Source organism: Castor canadensis, chromosome 1 (genome assembly GCF_047511655.1).
Source record: "Castor canadensis chromosome 1, mCasCan1.hap1v2, whole genome shotgun sequence".
Taxonomy (NCBI): Eukaryota; Metazoa; Chordata; class Mammalia; order Rodentia; family Castoridae; genus Castor; species Castor canadensis.
This window is the reverse complement of record NC_133386.1, coordinates 197,070,889-197,090,893: the sequence shown is the minus strand read 5'-3', so window position 1 is coordinate 197,090,893 and position 20,005 is coordinate 197,070,889.

The following is a 20,005-nucleotide window of genomic DNA, read 5'->3' as shown; positions in this document are numbered from 1 at the left end:
AAAATCATCTCTCAAGTGAATAGCTGGCAAAGATTTATCTCCTGTTCTGCCGACTGTCTCTTTACTCTAGTAATTGTTTCCATGGCTCTGTGCAAGATATATTGTTTGATGCAATCTATTTACTACTTCTTGCTGTTATTTCTAGAACAATTGGAGTCCTACTGAGGAATTCATTACCGACACCTATGTCTTGAAGTGTGTCTTCCAGCAGTTTCAAAGTTTCACGTCTTACACTGGATCTTTATAATGTAGCCATTGGACTGGGTTCTTGATTGCTTTCAGAGAGGTCATTTTAATATAAAGAGATAGAATTCACTTTTGTATTTTGATTTTATACCCTGCAATTTAACTGCTTCATTTTTTTTAACTTTCAATGGAATTTTCAGATTCTTTTGTGTTTTCCACTTGTAGTATTGTGCCATCCACAATATGCAAATAATTTTGTTTCTTCTTTCCAAATTTGGATCCTCATTTTTCTTTGATTTCTCTTGTTGGTACTTCCAGACTACATTGAATAGAATGAGTGAGAAAGGCCCTGACCTTGTATCAGATCATTGAAGTGTATTGGTTAGGAGAAATGCCAGGTCGTCTCTCACAGTCACCACTTTACCTTAGGTCAATTGAGAAAGTATTTAGTTTACTCATCAGGATGTTGACTGTGGATTTTAATTTTTTTAATAACTGGCCTTAATATGTTGAGAAAATAGTCTTCTATATCTGATTTGGTTTGTTTTATTATGAAAGTTTGTTAAACTGTGCCAAATATATTAAGATGATCATGTTTTTATTTTTATCTTTCAAAACATTATTTTTTCTTTCAAAGATAATTCCTATATTTCATTCTACTAATGTGATATATTAAACTGATTACTTTTAAAATGTTCATCCAATCTTTAATTAAATGGTTAAATCTCTCTTGCTCATTAGGAAATCGAATTTTTATCTTACACAGAAAAATCACCACAGGGCATTTTGTGAGGCACAACACTATAATTACAATTACTTGGAAAGGAGATTGGGAGGATTATGATTTAAAGTCAATCTAAAAACAAATTAGCAAGATTGCATGTCAACAAACATGCAAAACTTAATGGTAAACATCTGTAATGCAGCCACACAGCAGCCGTACATAGAAGGATATGGTTGGAGCTGGCCCTGAGCAAAAAGTTTCTGAAAACCAACTAGTGCATGAAGAGCTATGGGTAGTGTGGCTCAGGGATCAGAGTGCCTGGTTAGCAAGCATGAGATGAGACCCTGAGTTGAAACACAAAGTATGGCCAAAAAGGAAAGAAAGAGAGACAGAGAGAGAAAGTAAAATGAAAGAACAAAAGAAATAAAGAAAGACACAAAATAGATTTAAAAACAGACTATAATATCTGTAAACCACATTCCCAGAACTAAATATAGGGGAATCTGTTTGACATTGACTATGTCTTTGGTTTTCGGATATCAAATATACAACTCAGTCACAACAAGAAAATTAAGCAAGCACAGCAAAAGCAATAATGAGTAAAATGAATTTAAGAGAGCAAACCATATTTGGGAGTCATTTATGTGATGAGGACTTAGTCCCAAAACCTAGGAAAAACTCTCACACCCCAGTGACAAAAAATTATTTTTAAAATGGGCAAGGCACTAGAACAGGAATTTCTCAAAAGAAGACATACAAGTAGCCATCAGACATGTGAAAAAGTACCCAACATAGTTAATCACTATGAAATGCAAATGAAAACCACTGTGAAATTCCTTAACCTGTAAAATGTCCATTATACGGAGACAAGAGATGACATGTGCTAGTAAGGATACAGAAAAGAAGAAGTTTGTGTACATAATCAGGGGTAAATAAATTTGCACAGACATCATGGAAGTTTACTAAAATTCATCAAGGAGTTAAAAGTTGAACTGTGATTTTATCCAGTAATTCTTTTCTGGATATAAACCAAGAGGAAATGAATTTAATATAGAGTAGAAATGTCTTTATGCCTAGTTCATTGCAGTATTATTTACAAAGTCCAAAATATGGAAACAATATAAATGTCCATAATGTAGAAATGGATAAAGAAGTATTGGATATATACATGTGGCTATACATATAGATTATATGTATGTGCATGTGTATATATACATATATACATATGTGGATTATTTGTCAATACTGAAAAAGAGGAAACACCATTTCAGACAATATACATGAGCCTGGAAGATGTTATACTAAGTGAAATAAGGCAGGCACAAAAAAACATTGCAAGATGTTACTCAAATACAGTATCAAAAACATCAAATACATAGAAATATGAAATGGAATGATGGATAGCAAAAGCTCCTGTTAAGTCTCTTTTTAATGTGGCTAGCTCTATGTGGATATATTATATGCTTCATTCAACATTTTAGGTAATCATAGGGTGGGTCACATATAAGACTATGGCAAACTTAACATCAAAAAATCAATAATATTTATTTTCTGAGAACACTTAAGATGTTCTTTATTATCTGGATGCTGATATACTGGATGATAAAAAGGAAACTGAGCAGAAGTGCCACATTAAGAAACACCACAACTTAAATGGGTGGAAAAGCCACTTCTCCATATTTGACATGCAACATACATGGAAAGTTCTTGCTCATTAGAGGATGAGTCAGCCATCACCTGTGGAGAAATGGGACATAGTAAATGAGCACGTGGCATTTCTGTTGCTCATAGCCGCAGGTCCCTTCATGCCTTACAGATCTTCCTGGGGTCTAGGTTTCTTTTTTTCTGATTCAAAATGTATACTTATCCATAAAGCTCAGTGTGTGCTGTTAAGTCTAATGTACTGTGTGTTACTTCTAGGAACAAAAGTGAACATTAGGGACTATCATAGATTTGTAAAAGGAAATACAGCTTTGAATCTTTAATACTCATTGTCTTTTTACAAACAAAAAGAAGTAAATATGAAACTGGTACAGGATTTCTCAAAGCCTGGAAACCAATGACACTTACTGATGTCACAGTGCAGCAGACAACATTGCACCCAAATGCAGAGACATTTGGAAAACTCAAGCACTGCAAGGATTGACTATCATGACCATAATCCCCTGATAATAAGAACCATGAAGAAGAAGAAAATTAGAGACGTGGGAAAATGCAAGACTGGCTATTCATACTGCTTCCTGCTATTCCTCAATGAATGGAAATGCACCTATCATGGCAACTATCTCAATCTGAATTCCCATGCAGATCACCACTAAACAAGATACAATACAAGAAAGTACTGTCACTGAATGTAGACTCTTAAACTTGTAGTCCCATTCAACCTATAATTTTCTCCCAAATTAAGTGAACACAGTTATCTAATTCTTTTTTCACAGAAGTCTGCACATTTGAAAAATCTGCTTTACTGAAGAGTCTGCAATTGAAAATATTTTAGAATGCATTTATATCATGGAGTCATAAATCTTCAATGTAGCACTTTGTTATCAGCATAACCTACAGTAAGCCTGCTGTCTTAAGAAAGTATTCTGAGTTTTCCCCATCACTCCTCTGAATGAAATAGAACCCTCAAGTTTCTTGTTTGGTTTAAGTAAAACTAGAATGAAAATAATTAAACTAATTCATTGGTGCCCTGGTATTTTTTTTTAAAGAGGTTTTATGTAACTTCACCAGATATACTCAGAATTTATTACTAACACTTTACAACACAGACATGTTCATTCATTTAGGGTCAAGGCTCTAACAATCCTTCTGAAGTTTGAGCCTTGCTCTGTTGTCTGCCTGAGATGAGCAAACATGTAGATAAATGCCAGGAAACCTTACTCCCTTGATCCGGAAATACTTACAAACATGATGTTTTCAAATAATAATATCCATGTGAGTACAATAAAACTTAAAGAAGTAACTAGTTGCTACTAATATAGCATTCACAGAATTCATTCCTATGCTGCCATAAATCTGAAAAAGAACCAGAAGACTGAGTCCCTACTCATACACCCAGAGGATGTAAATGCTTGCACATATATGAATTTGTGTGTGCACTTTATTAACTCATAGCTGAAAATGACATTCATAACAAATTACTCAAAGAGTTTCTATATACTTTTGGCAAATTTACCCATGCAGAATAGATGCAGAAAATATGACTGGTGGGGTATGGAAGAAATATTTCTGGAGCCTTAAATTAGGAAAATGAATATGAGAGAGGGTTTGATTATGTTGGAAAATCAAGTTGCCCTGTGTTTTACCTGTCCCCATTTTATACCACTACAGGAAAATTCACGTTTTCCATCATTTTCTTTCCAGACTTAATAGACAGAGTTCCAGATATGATATTCTGTATGATAATAGAGGCATATGAGTCAGTTTAGGAATATAGTCCTTTTTTCTAAGACCAAATTAATCTCAATGCTCTTCCTGAAACAAGCCTTATAAAATGAAGATAACTATTAAAGATTACATGTGTGTTTGAAGTAGTAGAAAACTCAACGTGATTCCAAAGTACTTACGAAGATTGATCCCAAAAGGAAGAAGTAGAAGACATTAATGTGCCTTGACATGAAAAGAACCGGGATAAAAAGAAACTTTAAGCATAATGCCTTTGCTAATATTTATCAGGCCAAGCGGGATTTAGCTCGCCGAAGGAAGGAGAGAGTAGGCTTGACATAGGAAGAGCAAGCATTAGTTAGTAAGAGAAGAAATTCTCCCCGTAAGGATGTTCTAAGTAACACAGGACTGCTTTAATGATGGTGATTATGTAAAAATCAATGTCTACATTTATAAGCAGGGTGCCATATTCAGGACCCTTTCATAGCTTTCATTAATGATATAGGCAATTACTTTGTTAAAACTCTATAGAGTTTGCTTCCTGGGTACTAATGTGGCCACACCACACATTTCAGTAATGAAGTAACTTTGATTCTGATCCATTTAATGGAATTGATGCCATGTCAGACATAAATGACCTTTAAAGCACTAACCCCAAGGATAACTCGCTCCCCTCTTAGGAATTTCTGCAGATTGCTCTCTTCAGTCTGAGATAAAGTCATTGGCCCCAGATGGCCCAGGTGAGTGACTTGGTTTTTGCCTTGAAAGTCCATAGTTATGTCTCTTGATGAGGCTGTTCTTCACAACCCTGTGCTTTTGTTGATGACTGAAGATGTATTGGCCTGGAGATGAAACAAAAGTTGATTCATTGTATGCACAGACAGACAAAGTAAACAATCTATGCTTTCCTCATATGAATTGATGGCTCTAGTCTGAATAAAAGGGTCTTACGTACATTCTCTTGAAATGATGTTGAATATTACCATTAGAATCTGAAAATCAAGAAATGCAGATGTACCAAGAATTTTAGTCCTGGAATATTTCACAGTTTCTTATCATCCACTCAAATCCAAAGAAAATATATTTGTTTTGGGAGGAGTCATGCCTCATTCTTCAGAATTATAAACTAAGTTATTTTTTAAGGAAATATTTTCTTTTTTATTGTCCTGCTGGGGGTACATTGTAGCATTTACAAAAGTTCTTACAATGTACCAAATATGTCATACTTGAATTCACCCCCTCCACAGCTCTCCTTTATCCCTCTCCCCCATTCCTGAAATAGTTTCAACATGCCTCATTTTTCCATTTACATATGCACAGTATATATGAGGGTCATTATGGTAAAAAAATACATATTTTTAAATGTTCTTGTGTTGATTTATGATTTATGAGTACTCACCCTAGAACCGAGAATCTTCTGAAGGAGATATCCTCTTCTAACCCTAATAATGGATGTAGAAAATATAATTTCAGATGAAAGTCAACATACCCTTTGTATCAAAAGTCTTACACTGAGAGAAAAATATAAATTTAATATGTATTAACTGAGTTAAAATAGCTTCCTGAAAATCAACTACATGACCTAGGAAAAACTGGGAAAGTACTTTGTATTTTTCACATTCTGAAAAAAATGTGATTTTCAGACAATGTTTTCTCCTTTTGGAAGGGGTAACATGACTTTCATATTTTCAACATAAGTTGAGTCTGCAACTAGAAAGTTAGCTAATTATTTTTTAGAGAAAAATTGTAAGTATTCATAGAAAATGAAGCCTTCTTAAATAACTCAGTCCCTACGTTAAAGCTTGTGGAGTAATGTGTTTCTATGCTTTTCCCACGAGAGAACGCTATAATATTTTGTATGCATCAAAGGTTTTGGCATGGACCAAATATGCCATCTTACGGTTCAATAAAATATCCATGCATATAAAAATAGGGGAGATACATATCACTGCTCAAAAATATCATTTATTCTCAACAAGACATGTCTCAGAACCAGAAAATGTCATTACTCTGTAGTCCATTTCAGAAACGTTCTAAAGAAGTTACCACAAATCTGCATAATATCTGATTGTCAAGGAGACTCTATAGATGGCAGGAATTGGATACTCTTTGCATATAGGTTTTACACATCAAAACAGACAACCTTGAAGTATAAGGAAATAACTAAGTGTCACCCATAATGGCACCTACTAGCCTGGTAATTCTTGCGGATAGGTTTCTGTGAGGGGTTAAGTTACAGAGATAATCTTTTATCTCTGCTGTTCACATAGCAGAAGTGTTGAATGTCAAAACCTTGTACATCTCATTCTTATTCTGGGGGAAAATTCTAGGTATATTTTGCTAAATAGTCTCAAAAACTTTGCTAACACAACGCCCATTTTCTAATTGGGTAAATATTTTGTCTTACAGATGAAAGCTCAACTAGTCCACATAATACTTCAGTTCAAGAAGAATATACAAATTATCCAGTACATATAGGTGTCTACACCCTTTTGCTTCTTTATATTACTAGGCACGTGGTGCCTATAATGTGAATTTGCCTGCTGTGACTTCACCCTCATTAGTCTCTATGCCAGTCAGCATTCATCACTAGAATGAAACATTCAAAGCAATTAACTTATGAAAAATGTTTATTTGGATTCATGATTTTGAAGATGCCAGTCTATGATCCAGTGGCCCCGATGAGATTGGGCCTCTGGTCAAGGCAGCACATTATTCTGGGAGTGTGTGCAGAGCAAACTGCTGACCCCAGCATCTAGGAAGCAAAAGAAAGACAGGAAGGAGCAAGTTTCCACCATGTCCTTGGGGGCACTCCTACAGTGACCTTTGATCTCCCACCAGGTCCCACTTCTCGAAGGTTAGAACCACCTTCCAGGGTGCCCCCAGGAATGATAGCCTCCTTTGTATTTGAAAATCTCCTTGGTTTCAGTCATGTGACTAAAACGTACAGCATTTCACAGGCATTTGAACCATTATTCTAGATGTTGACCCTCCGGCACTTGGAAGGTAATGGGTTCTAGTAAGAGCTCTTTGCATATGGGAGCACTAATACAATGATGACAAGTCTGTCCACTCACATGGAGTGGGAGAAATGTTTCCTAGGTGGACATGTCTGATAAAAAAATGTATCATTCAGTGTGCAGTTAGTGCTAACTAGTAAGATAAATAGTGTTGATCATATAATGTAGATAATGTCAGGAGATAAACCAATTAAGTGGGATAACACATACATACTTGGAAATACCACAAGGAAACTTCCTGTATAGCTTCCTTTGTTTCAAACAAACAAAAATGTCATGTTTTCTTCTTATCTTTGCTCTTTTCTCTTATGCAAAATTGGAGAACAGAACAGTGAAACAGGTCCTGCCCAGGGGGGAGAGTTGGCCAGTGGAAAGGGGAGGTGGTGGGGGAAGGGGTAGGAGGGTGAATAGGGTACAAAAATGTGTATACGTGCATGTAAATGCAATAATGATACCTGTTGAAACTGTTCCAGGAATTGGGGGAGGGGGAATAAAGGAGAGGGATGGAGAGGGTGAATTCAAGTATGAAATATTTGATAAATTGTAAGAACGTTTGTATATGCCACAATGTACCCCTACCCAGCAAAACAATAAATAATAATAATAATAATAATAATAATATAAATAGCACTAAGGCCAGAATTTGAAGATTTGTGAGTGAAGTAAAGATTAGTAATTAATGATACACATTGAAAATATAAATAAATGTTATAAGGAAATACACATAAAATGTGCAACCTGACTTTATACTTATTTAAAAGTGATATGTAAAATAAAGACCTTGCTTGTGGTAACAAATTTTACATTTCATATATGCAAAGGACTATTTTAAATAAGCATGAAATAAATAACTGGGAAAGAAAATTTTTATGAAGATAAATAAACTCAAAGTGAAATATTCTAATTTAAGTAGATTCCATTTTAAAGTGAAATCAAATTCCAGGGTCAGAAATAACTTTTTTCAATATATAATTTCACATTGGTATCCAGAATATCAAATATATATTATATATTAATTTTATTAATACTAATTATATGTTATTATATAATAATTATATTTATAATGTTATAATTTTCTATAATATTAATGATATACTAAGTATTATATATTAATTTATATGCATATAAAGTAAGGATTATAATAAGTGAGGTGACAAAACACATATGCCGTCATTTGGAAAAATAGAAAATACTGATCTAATAAAATATTAAACACAAATTTAAATTATATTGAAAATATAATGTTTGACACTATTCTTTCCCTGTGAATGAAAATTTTAAAAATCACTGTATTTCATTGAACCTGTGGTCTCACTGATTATGGAACCACATGTTTAAAACATCACTAAGAAAAAATTACTGTCAATTATGTGCCATTTCTTTCAAGCTGCATCTCAGTATCAAAAGTGAGACACATTTGAGTATGTTAACAATGAAGAAATATAGTAATGTAAAACACAAAGAAATCATGAATAAAGCTATGATAATTCCTGCATTACCCATTTGTGGACACATACAATCATTTCTCAGGCATAGACACCTTGGAGTAAAATGATTGATACAAGAGGTAAGTACATGGTTTACTTTATTAGGGACTGCCAGTCAATTTTTGAAAGAGGTGATGCAATTTTACAATAAAAGTTTAAGAGGAAGAAGGGACAAACAGAAGGATGATTACATTAAAGAGTGACAGCTTGTACATTCTTAGTATAAAGTGGAATTCAGAAACAATAGCCTTTGACTATCTAAGTGGGTAGGCAATATGCACTAGGAATAAGAAATTAATGAGAGATTCCATGCCCTGGACATTCTTACTAACCCTTCTAAAAATCCTCCTCAAGGAATAGGAGTTCATCGGTTTTCCTTTTACTGGGCCGCCTTCCCATGCATCCATAATTTCCTAAGATTTTGTTTTTCTAAAAGTAACTCAATCAGGATACGAAATCCCTAAACCACAATGAGTAAGAATTAAAACATTGTGGAATAGCAGCAGAAGCCTGGTGGACCATTATTAGCATTGATTTTTGGATCACAGTAAGGAGACATATTACCAATTCTTGATATGGCTAAGTGGAAAGGAATAGTTCAGCACAAAACTTATTCCAAATTGAAGCTAGTTGTTTTGAAATTCAGATATAATAATAGTTGACCTTTGACGGTGCACAAAGGCATCACTTCAACAGGCTGATCCTCAGGAAATTGCAGGTAATAACAAGATTCATACCAGGCACAGAGAGTTGTTAGTATTAAACTCACAATATTGTACTTGTTCCAACCTTGAGTGGTTGCTATATGGGGTTACAGCCTAAAATACTAACCTGTCTCCAAAGGCACCTTATATTGAAAAGTACTGAATAACCCAAATAGACACTATAGAAGGAGTACTTTCCCAGGAGAGTGCAGATAACTGAAATCAGCTTGGAAAGGCAATAGCATAGTAAGAGAATAGAGTAATTATTCCAGTAGGATACCATAACCATCATCAACACAGGTCTTTCACTCTCAGGAAGAAATGTTGGGCATTGAATATGAAAGCAGATATCTGTGAGTGGCACTGGACAACCCTGCTGCAACCTAAGGTGGGAGGGGTGGGTAAATTCCTGGGAGAGCTAGGGCACCCATAAAGGATGGGAATGTCTTTTGGAAAATGGACTTAAGCACTGTACACTACTGACACATATAAATAAGAACTATTTCTTCCTTGTGGTGTTTCTGGTTGTGATTCACTAGATAGAGAAGCAATGGAATAGGTAGATAGGGCTTCTAGAGTCACCTGGAAGTTTGTGTCTACAAGGCCCATCCAATAATCATCAGGTTATAATTATATCTACATTATATTCATTCACTAAGTAGGGTGAGTAATTTATGGAACAATGGCTTCCAGTTATACCACCCCCCCCATTACTGAGAATATGTAGTGTGATTTTGTTACACGGAAAAGAAAAGTGATTTTGTAATGATAATCAGTGAGTAATCTATCAAACATCAACACAGTTCTGCTATATCCAAAGATTTTCCTATTGACTAATAAAATTAAATGTAAACCTATATTAGAAAAATAACAACTACCTGGGTGACAAAATGAATAAGGAAGTCGATTTGAAGCTCCCAACAAAATCATTTGACCATAAAATAAAGCAGAGTTGAATTTAAGCTTTAGAAATTTTGAAAATGGATTTAAATATCTGTGTCAACATCTATTTTTAAGGTTCAAACAAGTTTGGATGATAGAGGAAAAAGTGACATTGAGTGGGTAAACATTAATATGATATAATCCACACAAATCCCATAGATTATGATAAAACTTCCCTATTCAATCAGAAGGGGAATATGGAACATGCATTACAGAGTTTAAAATAGTATGTAATAGAATCAAATTTATTGATCTTATACTATAGAATAATTAAAACAAAGCCTTCAAGCAAAGCCTTTTTCTATGAGCATTCATAAGATGCATCCAGCTGACATTATGTAAAGCCAGAGTAATGTGTTTCTAATCTAAAATCCAAAGGAAAAGTATCACATCTTTCTGAACAAGTTGACTTATTCTTCATAACAAAAACAACCCATATTTCTAGATGGTTTTTTTTATTGATTTCTGATTTGCAAGCACTGTCTATCTAACTGAGAATCTTATCAAAACAAGGTCCTTTCTCTTAACAATAATAAAGATATAGAAGTTGTGATTCCAGATCATGGCCACCCTTTCTCTTTGAATAAAAGTTATTATATTTAGTGAAAAATATATCAACTAAATATACATTACTAAACTTCAATACAACACCAAGGCACCCGGTTAGCCTGTCTTTGGAACCCTGAAAAGCACTGTGATTTTCACATCCAGGACAGAATAGAAGGTTAAGGCAAAGTGTTTTCTGACTTTTGCAAGTACTAGCATGGCTTAATTCTTTTTTTATCATAAGAAAGTTACATAGTCTTTAATTTTATCATTCAGGCATTAGGTATGATTTTTTGAAGGACAGTTTAAAAATGTTGCATGGCTGTATAATATTGCAACATGTTGTCTGCAACTAGCACATTGGGTAATTATTTTTTGGTAAAAATGTTATATCAATAGACAATAACCAAATCCCTAGTACAGCAATCAATACCTTTCATAAGGCTAACCTACTCCAAAAATTTCTTCCCATGTAAGAACTCCAGAAATTTTGTGTGAGTTACAGGTTTTGGCATGGAAGAAACACCCCCCAATAGTCTAACGCAATAGCCATGTGTGTAAAAATAGGAGACATACATAACTCTAGCACCAAAGGTCATTCACCCTCAGCAGACATCTGCTCAGGACCAGGCAGCATCATTGCTCTGCAGACCATTTCAGAACTTTTCCCAGGAAGTTATCCCAATGCAGATATCAACTTCATATTACAAAACACTATCCACAGTAGTAGATAACTGGATTCTCATTACACATGGGTTTTACTCAACAAACAGGGTGTCCACTGTGTGAAGAGATAATGATGCATCACCTAAATGGCTTCTTCCTGAGTTGTATCTTTTGCAGGTGGGTTTCTGTGATGGGTTATAGCACTGATGCTGGCAGGAGATAATGCTTTATCATTATGGCTCAGATAGTCATAGCTTGAGTAATAAATTCTTGCACACCACTTTCCCATTCTACAGATGTCTTAATTCCTCTTACTCACCAGTCCCAACAGGCATTGCTAATGAAGTTTGTTCTCCATTTAAGAAATTATTTTGACTACTACACAAAAGCTGCATCAGGTCATAGAAAATCTTGATGTATGGAGAATAATTTGAACTACTATCATAATTATGGGTGTCTACAGACTACTCCATTATACTTTGCATGTTTTGTTCACAATGATAGTTTATCTTCAGTGTGTTTATCCTTCTCTTTCCTGTTTTTCACTCCTTAAAAATAGTTGTAGACAAGCAGGGTGGGATATTTTCCAATCCAGTAAATTCCAGCAATAGAAATGATATATTTTCCAATATCTCTGAAGTGGTATCACCCCAAACCATAGTGTATCTGACACACTCCACAGTCTTTGCTAAATATACTCTAAGCTGGAAAGAAAGCAGACACAGAGGTATGATTTTCCTGATTTCTACACCACTTACCAATGTTTGCCACCATAAGTCATGGGGAATCTCAGTACTATGTTTTTCTCTTTCCTACAAGGCACAATATTTTTTGAAAGAGGCTTTCCATAGGGAAAAGGTAGATCTTCTTCTAAACCTGTGCCGAAGAAGAATCACCAGTTGGGTCCTCCTTGTGTCTATTTCAAATCTATCAGAGAGAATGATCTGCTCTTTACCAAGTTCTGAAAGGTTCTGTGTATTCTTATTTTTCTAGTAGCTATACAGTGAAAAAAAATCTCAAAACTAAAGTATTTCGCTTTATCTGTTATTATGATTGCATTATTTTTCTTCTTTCTTAATCTCTCCTCCTTCCCTTAACCTCCTATCTCTCTCTTACTAGTACCCCATTTGACTTTCATAGGATATTTTTATTTTATTTTCTCTAGATTCCACATATGACAGAAAATAAGTGATATTGATCTTTCTGAGTCTGGCTCATTTCACATAAAATGAAGTGACTTTGACCCAGATCCATTAGTGGAATTGATGCCATGTCAAACATAAATGACCTTCAAATTACTTACACAGAGGACAATGTCACCCCTCTTAGATGTTTCCACAGATTGCTCATTTTATCCTGAGGGAAAGTCATTGGCCCAAAATGGCCCAGGTAAATGACTGGTTCCTGCCTTGAAGGTGAGTAGTTATGTCTCTTGATTTTGTTCTTCATGACCTGGTGCTTCTGTTGATGACTGAACATGTATTGGCCTGGAGATCAGATGGACAGATGACCTATATCCATAGGGAGGTATGTCAGCAATTTGTGCTTTCACTGGTATAAATTAAAGGTTCTATCCTCAAACAAGGTGTAATGTACATTCTCTTGAAATGATGTTGGCTGTTTTCAGTGTGTATCTGGAAATCAAGCAACACAGCTGAACCAAGGATTTCAGTCCTGGAGAGAGATGATATGAAATATCCAGCTTGTTAGTTTTGCTGTATTGGAGCTATTATATTTGTGTACACATCTAAGTATTATGTGACATATTTATTTTCATTTTGTCCATTGGTTCATGCTTCTTAAGAAGTTTAAGAAGTAGTGATGTTGTCCTTAGTAAATTGGAGAAAAAATTTCACGTTCTCACCTTCAGAGTTTACTTCCTCTTCAGACCTCTACCTAACCAGCAGACATTCCATGCTAAATAACACAAACTCACAAGTGAACCCTGTGGCCTCAGACTGGCATTGCTTGTACATGGCTTCACCATATCTGTCTGATCCCATCCCTTACTGACCCACTCTCATGATCCATTGATAGAAATTAAACCTGAAATAATTATACTGAATTAATTATAAGGATTGCTTTCCTTCTATATGAAAGACATAGACCATTCCATCCTGAGTTTAAACATAATGCTAGTATCATATATTCTGTCTTCATCATGACAGAAATAGACGCTATCTCATAGGCATTGATTTTTTGAAGCAAAATATAAAAATTTGATACTGTTGCTACTACTTCAACTCCATTTCACTAGTTAAAATTTATAGGTGTCTGTTATATGTATGCAATCAGTTTTACTGGGAAAATATATTAAACCAAGATTGGTTAATTTTTTTCTATGTCCATTGAGTATTAAAATCTTTGCCTTTTTTTTTTTTACAGAAACTAATGTCTTTTATTCTGAGGAGAGTTTCCAAAAAAGGAAACACCACTTTTTTAGTAAAAGTAATAAATTGGGAAGGAAAAGACACAAACAAATGTGAGCTCATATTTTAGATTCTGAAATTGCATATGGACATCAAAATAACAGAAGCATTCATGCTCAACTCGTGCTAACCATCTGTCGTGTAGAATTGCCTCATGATATCCTAGCTCTGCTCCTCCTTGTTGTCTGTGGAAGTTCCCCAAATCTATCTTCCAATCCTCAAAATCTGCTGTTTCTTTCTCAAAAGAGCACAATACTCAGCATTAAAAAAATACATTGTTCTTATACGTCTTCCCAACATTACAAATGCTCTTGCATGCTAGAGTTTTCTTCTTTTTGACAGCTCTGACGAACTAGCCCACAAGCACAAATAGGTTACCTTGATTTGTATCTTGTTCTTCCCAATTTCTCATCATTAATTTACATCCAAAGCAAAGATATTACTTCTTTTGGGACAAGTTGTAACTCATTCTTCAGGATAATAAAAACACATATTTTAAAGTACTCTTATTTTGATTTCTGGTTTTTTGTTTCTGCAGTACTGGGGTTTGAGTTCAGGGCCCCATGGTCACTAGGCAGGCACTCTAGCACTTGAGCCACTCCATCAGCCCTCTTGTATTGATTTCTAATGTATGAGCACTGCCTCTAGAACTGAGAATCTTCCAAGAAGAGATCCTTCCTCTACTCATAGTAATGATGTAGAAAATATAATTTCAGATCAATGCCAACCTATCCCTTTGGATCAGTGTTTTATACTGGTTCATGGGAACCAGTTGTCTGACCTTGGGATCCCTGGGAATGTACTTTGTATTTTGCATATTCTGAACAAAATATAATTTTCAGGCAAAGTGTTTTCTCCTTTTGACAGGGGTGATATGACTTTGATATTTTCAACATAAATTGAGTCTGAAATAGAAAGTGGGGTATTATTTTCTAGAAAAATTAAAAATAAATACCATAGAAAATGAAGATTTTTTCAAACAACTAGCCCCTAATTTAGAGCTTGTGGTTGAATTTACTCCTATGATTTCTTCCCATGGAAGAACACTGTAAAATTTTGCATGAATGCAGGTTTTGGCATGGACTGGATGCACCTTCCTTTGGTACAATGAGATAGCCATGCCTATAAGTAGGAAAGACATTTACTAGTGCCACAAAATAACATTTAGTCTCAACTGCACAAGTGCTATAACCAGCTTACATTTGATAAGTGTCGTGATTTCAATTATCTAACTAAATCCTGAATCACTAGCACACATCTTAGCCATTATTATAGTTGTCAGCCCTCTGACACTTGGAAGGTAACAGGTTCTAGTAAGAGTTATTAGCATGTGGGAGCAATAGTGATGCTAAATGTCAGTCATAGAATATTTGGCCCAACATTTTCCCTCCACTTCTTTGAGGGAATAAACATATAAAATGAGTGGCAAGTGGCAATTTTCAGGAAGACCTTTAAACACTTTCATATTTCAGGTCAGAATTAGCACATTGACAGTTAAATGATAGACATGAGGTAACTTTCATGGAAAATTGGCAATAATTTGACAAGCTTTATGGATTGAAGATTGGTAAGGGAAAAGGGGCAGGGGGAGTACTCATAGGAATTAATGGGCAAATAACCAATCTTTAAAATCCTATACCCTTAACAAAATAGCACTAGAACTACAACTAATAATAATTGTACCCTTCTTGTTTTATGGAAAATCCAGAAGTATTTCCAAATGAATACCATAGACAAGAAGATAAGGTAATTTTAAAAAGATTAAGTGGGGTGGGAGACAAGATTGTTATTCTGTTGATATTATATGTTAAATCAGTTGTTGACATTTCAACCCCTAATAACTCCAATTCTCCCTCAATGCTCTCAAAAGGAATTAATACTGCCAACACCTTGCTATGGCACTTTTAGCCTTCAAACTATGAAAGAATAACTTTCTGTTGTTTCATGCATATAGTCTGTCTCACTTTGTTATAGCAGTCTTCATAGACTAATACACTGGTGACATGTCTAGCCAATCAAATGGAGTGGGAGAAATGTTTCCCAGATGGACATGTTTGACAAAATGTATTACATGTGTGGTAACTAATTATTAGTGCTAATTAATAAGATGAATAGCATAAATCATATAAAATAACATAATTAGTACTAACCAAAACACTTTTTCAAAACCTCAACTTGTGAAAATTTGCAAATGATACTCCAGCAAAACTTCTGAACTCAGAAGTGTGAAGTTCTGGTACTGGTAACAAATGCAGCACTGGGAAGGAGTTGCATTTGAATGTTATTCTTGTTTGAGGAGAGCAGAACCCATAAGGGGTCAAATTAAATGAACATCTCATGAATGTTTAACATAATTCAAGCCATTATACTTACTGATCTAGCTGGAGGAGATGACTCTCAGGAAATGTTTCCTACACAGGACTATCATCAATGTCCTCAGCACATAGAAGAGCAGACTTTCTTTGAGGGAAGTGATACATTAATGGCACTGGCACTGTGATCTCTGTGATCAGAAGATCCTGATTTTGGGGCCCTAAATGGAAAACTCCAAGCAAATCACATGGATGGGGTGAGGTAGGAGAGCTTTATTGAGAAAAGGGGAGTCACCCATTCTGCCATGTGAGGAAAGGGAAGAAGAGGCAGAGGTATGGTGGGTACAGGTGGAGTCCACCAGCAGAGAGGGAGCTTTTCTTTTTCAGATGCCTTTAAAACCTATACTACCACATGGGAGGGCAGGCCCAGGAGGTTCCCAGACAATAATGAACTAAGTGGGGAGGGGTTTGGGTAGTTCTCAGCCAGGTGAAGGTGGTCTGGCCCATCACCAAGCAACCTACATGAGCCTCAAACTTTTCTACTTCTATCCTGCCTCAAACTCCCCCTGAGAGACAATATTCCAAAAAATTCTTCTGTGGGGGGTTGTTGAATGGGGACGAACCATCTTCAGTATCTGTTTCGAGCTGTAAAGGAGCAGCAGGCCCTACCTAAAAAGGGAAATTGTCTCTCCTATTTCTTTCCTTTGGGGCTCATTTTGACACAAGGTGTCTGAATTATTGTCCAGCATAGTTAAGGCTTCTCATGGAGATCTCATTCATTTGTAGAGCTTGATAGCCTTATTGCCTCATGATTTGGGTCCTAAAGCCTTTTATTCTGGAAAGATAAATCTGATTTAGAAGGCATGACCTGAACATTTAACATTGTATGGGTATCAGAAGGGGCAGATGGGGCCCTGCCAGGTGTGGCAGGAAGGACAAAGTAATTTTGAAAAGTGACAGAGAGTCTTATGGCTCTTTACCTATAGGAGTTTATACCTGTAGCTATTTTTAACTCTTAGATGGCCCTCTATTTTGGACTGTCTCAATTAAAGACTGACTATATTAGGGGCCAGGTGTACCAATAAGAGAGTAAATATCAATGAGTCAGTTCTGTAAAGAAAGGAGGCTCACAGCATCCCTAGGCAGAAGTTCAATATCATTGAAGGTCATATTACCTTTATTTAAATAGAAGGCCTTGGCCAAAGACATGAGTTTGCTTTTTGCCAAAAGTCTAGAAGGCACATGTGTAGGAGCCCCCTTTTTAAAAAATCTCTTGACTTTGGTTACTTTTAGAGGTCTGGCGTAAGTGATTCCATCTGGATCTGGAGAACTTCACTCATTTGTGCAGTCCTTTTGAATTGTTTCAGGTGGCTGAATGCCATTTGTTCCTCTGAGAAGTTAGTGGACACTGACTTCTCAGGGGTCACATCGTCTTAAATTGTTTCTCTAAACAGTCGTCTCTTAAGGTTTTGCCAATTTGGCAGTTCAGTCCCTTGGTGTGGAGTGCTCCCCCAGAAACTCAGATTCTGTCCCACAGAAGAGGGAGACTTGAACAGATCAGAAGTCAGTGCCAATGTGACCTTTTTGGACAAATTAAGCAGCAAAGAGATTTATAAAAAACTGACTCTTAGGCTGGGCTTAATTAATCTAACTGCTTTCCCATAGGAGATATATTGATACCTTTAAATTGCTGTAAAGTATTAGTAGGTAACAGTTACAAATTTTTACAATGTTTATCTAGTCAATGTCAGATAAGCCAATGTTCATCTGATGAACAGATGTCAGATAAACCAATGTTTAGCTGACAAACAGATGTCAGGCCTAAATGATAAAACTTTTAGCATCTGTCATAAGCAGCAGAAATGTCAAAGACCTTATCAGAAGGTAACTTAGATAAAAGAACTGTAGCTACTTGCATGTATATGCTTTTAACTCTATAAATGATTTTATGACATTTAGATACACATAAAAGGCACTATGAGTATTAGAACCATTTAAGGAATTTAACTTGGTTTCTTTAGTGTTATTGGAAAAATACCTTAGGTCTTTGTGTCTGGCACGAGACTAATTTAAGTGGACATAAAGAATAGTAAATAATCTTAAATGAACTATGAAGAGAACTAGTCATCTTGTTTTGGTTAGCAGGATCAAAGTATCTCCCAACAGTTAGGGATACAGCCATATGAATGTGTTGGCTTTCCCTGTGCTGGCTGGTGGAAAGAGGGAGAAGGAAAGGAGAGGGGGAGAATCCATTCATTCCTCCACCCCTGCACAAGGGCTCCTGAATGGCATTCCTTATGTGAAGAGTGAAAGAGAGGAAAGGAGGGTGGATAATTGCCCTACCAGAGAGAAAAACAAGAACTTTCTAGATTCTCAGTGTCCTTATTGAACCTTCTGAAAGCCTCAACATAGGTCCCTTCAACCTGTTTCTATCACACATCTGTGGAGCAAGCGAGTGGCAGGGTACCCTGGCTTCTGAGTCAACCGTTCCCGTAAGGGTGAGCCTCATCCACACCAGCACAGGGTTTTTTGATGGGATGTTGATCGTGAATGTTGATCCAACTTTAAAAATATCAGAGATATTATGGCCAGTACAGAATCCAAATTGTACCAAAGTAAGATTGGATGGTACAAACTCATCATTTGTGGTTAGTTTTATATCAGTACATGGGGTTGTAATCAGCTTGTAAACTGAGAAAAATGGGAGAACATGTGTACTTTTTAATAATAATCCAATTGACATTAATGTCTCAAATAATTAGATACAGAAAGAGAGATAAGGGGTTAAGCATATTATGACATCTGGAGCTTTTGTTTGGTTTTGGTAAAATTTTGTAATAGCCTACAGTATCAAAAGATCTTGACAGTTATTTTGATAAAACAAAAACCAATGTTTAAATATATATTTGAAAAAAAATAAATAAATATATATTTGTACCTTAAATTTTAACCTTAGAAAACTTTCAGGCAAATTTTAAATTATAAACTTATAAATTTTAAGACCTTAATTTGTATATTGAAATAACTTTTGTAAAACACCAAATTTAGATAACTCTGTTTTAACTAGAGATCTTAGTAACCTATAACTTAAAAAACTTAGGAAGAAAATTAAACCATCTTTTAATAATAGCGTTCTATGAGAACACATGGGTCAATAAACCTAATTATAAAAGAGTTAAATGTAAATTACACTCATGATACAATAAAACAGATTGAGACTATTGTTTATAAAATTTTCCTTAGTCCTAAGGCACAGAATAATTAAGCCTGACTGGGATTAGAAATTTAGATACCGTTTGAGACAGTTGTGCACATTAACTTTATAAAAGTAGCTTAAGAACCATCCTAAAGACCTCTAAAAATACACAGAGACACAAAGATGTTGCAACCTACACATGCCAAAGAATATAAGTGTGCATAATGAGCTCAAAAAAGTAAAAATTAAGTGGCCACAATTGGTAGGAGATAAAGACATACAGAACACACACATAATGGCATACAAAATAATCACATTAATTCAGAGTGTACTCTTAAACCATTTCTTTGTCATTATTTTTAGAAGATTAGTCAGCTAGATTCCTAAGTAGTTTAATCACAGCTCT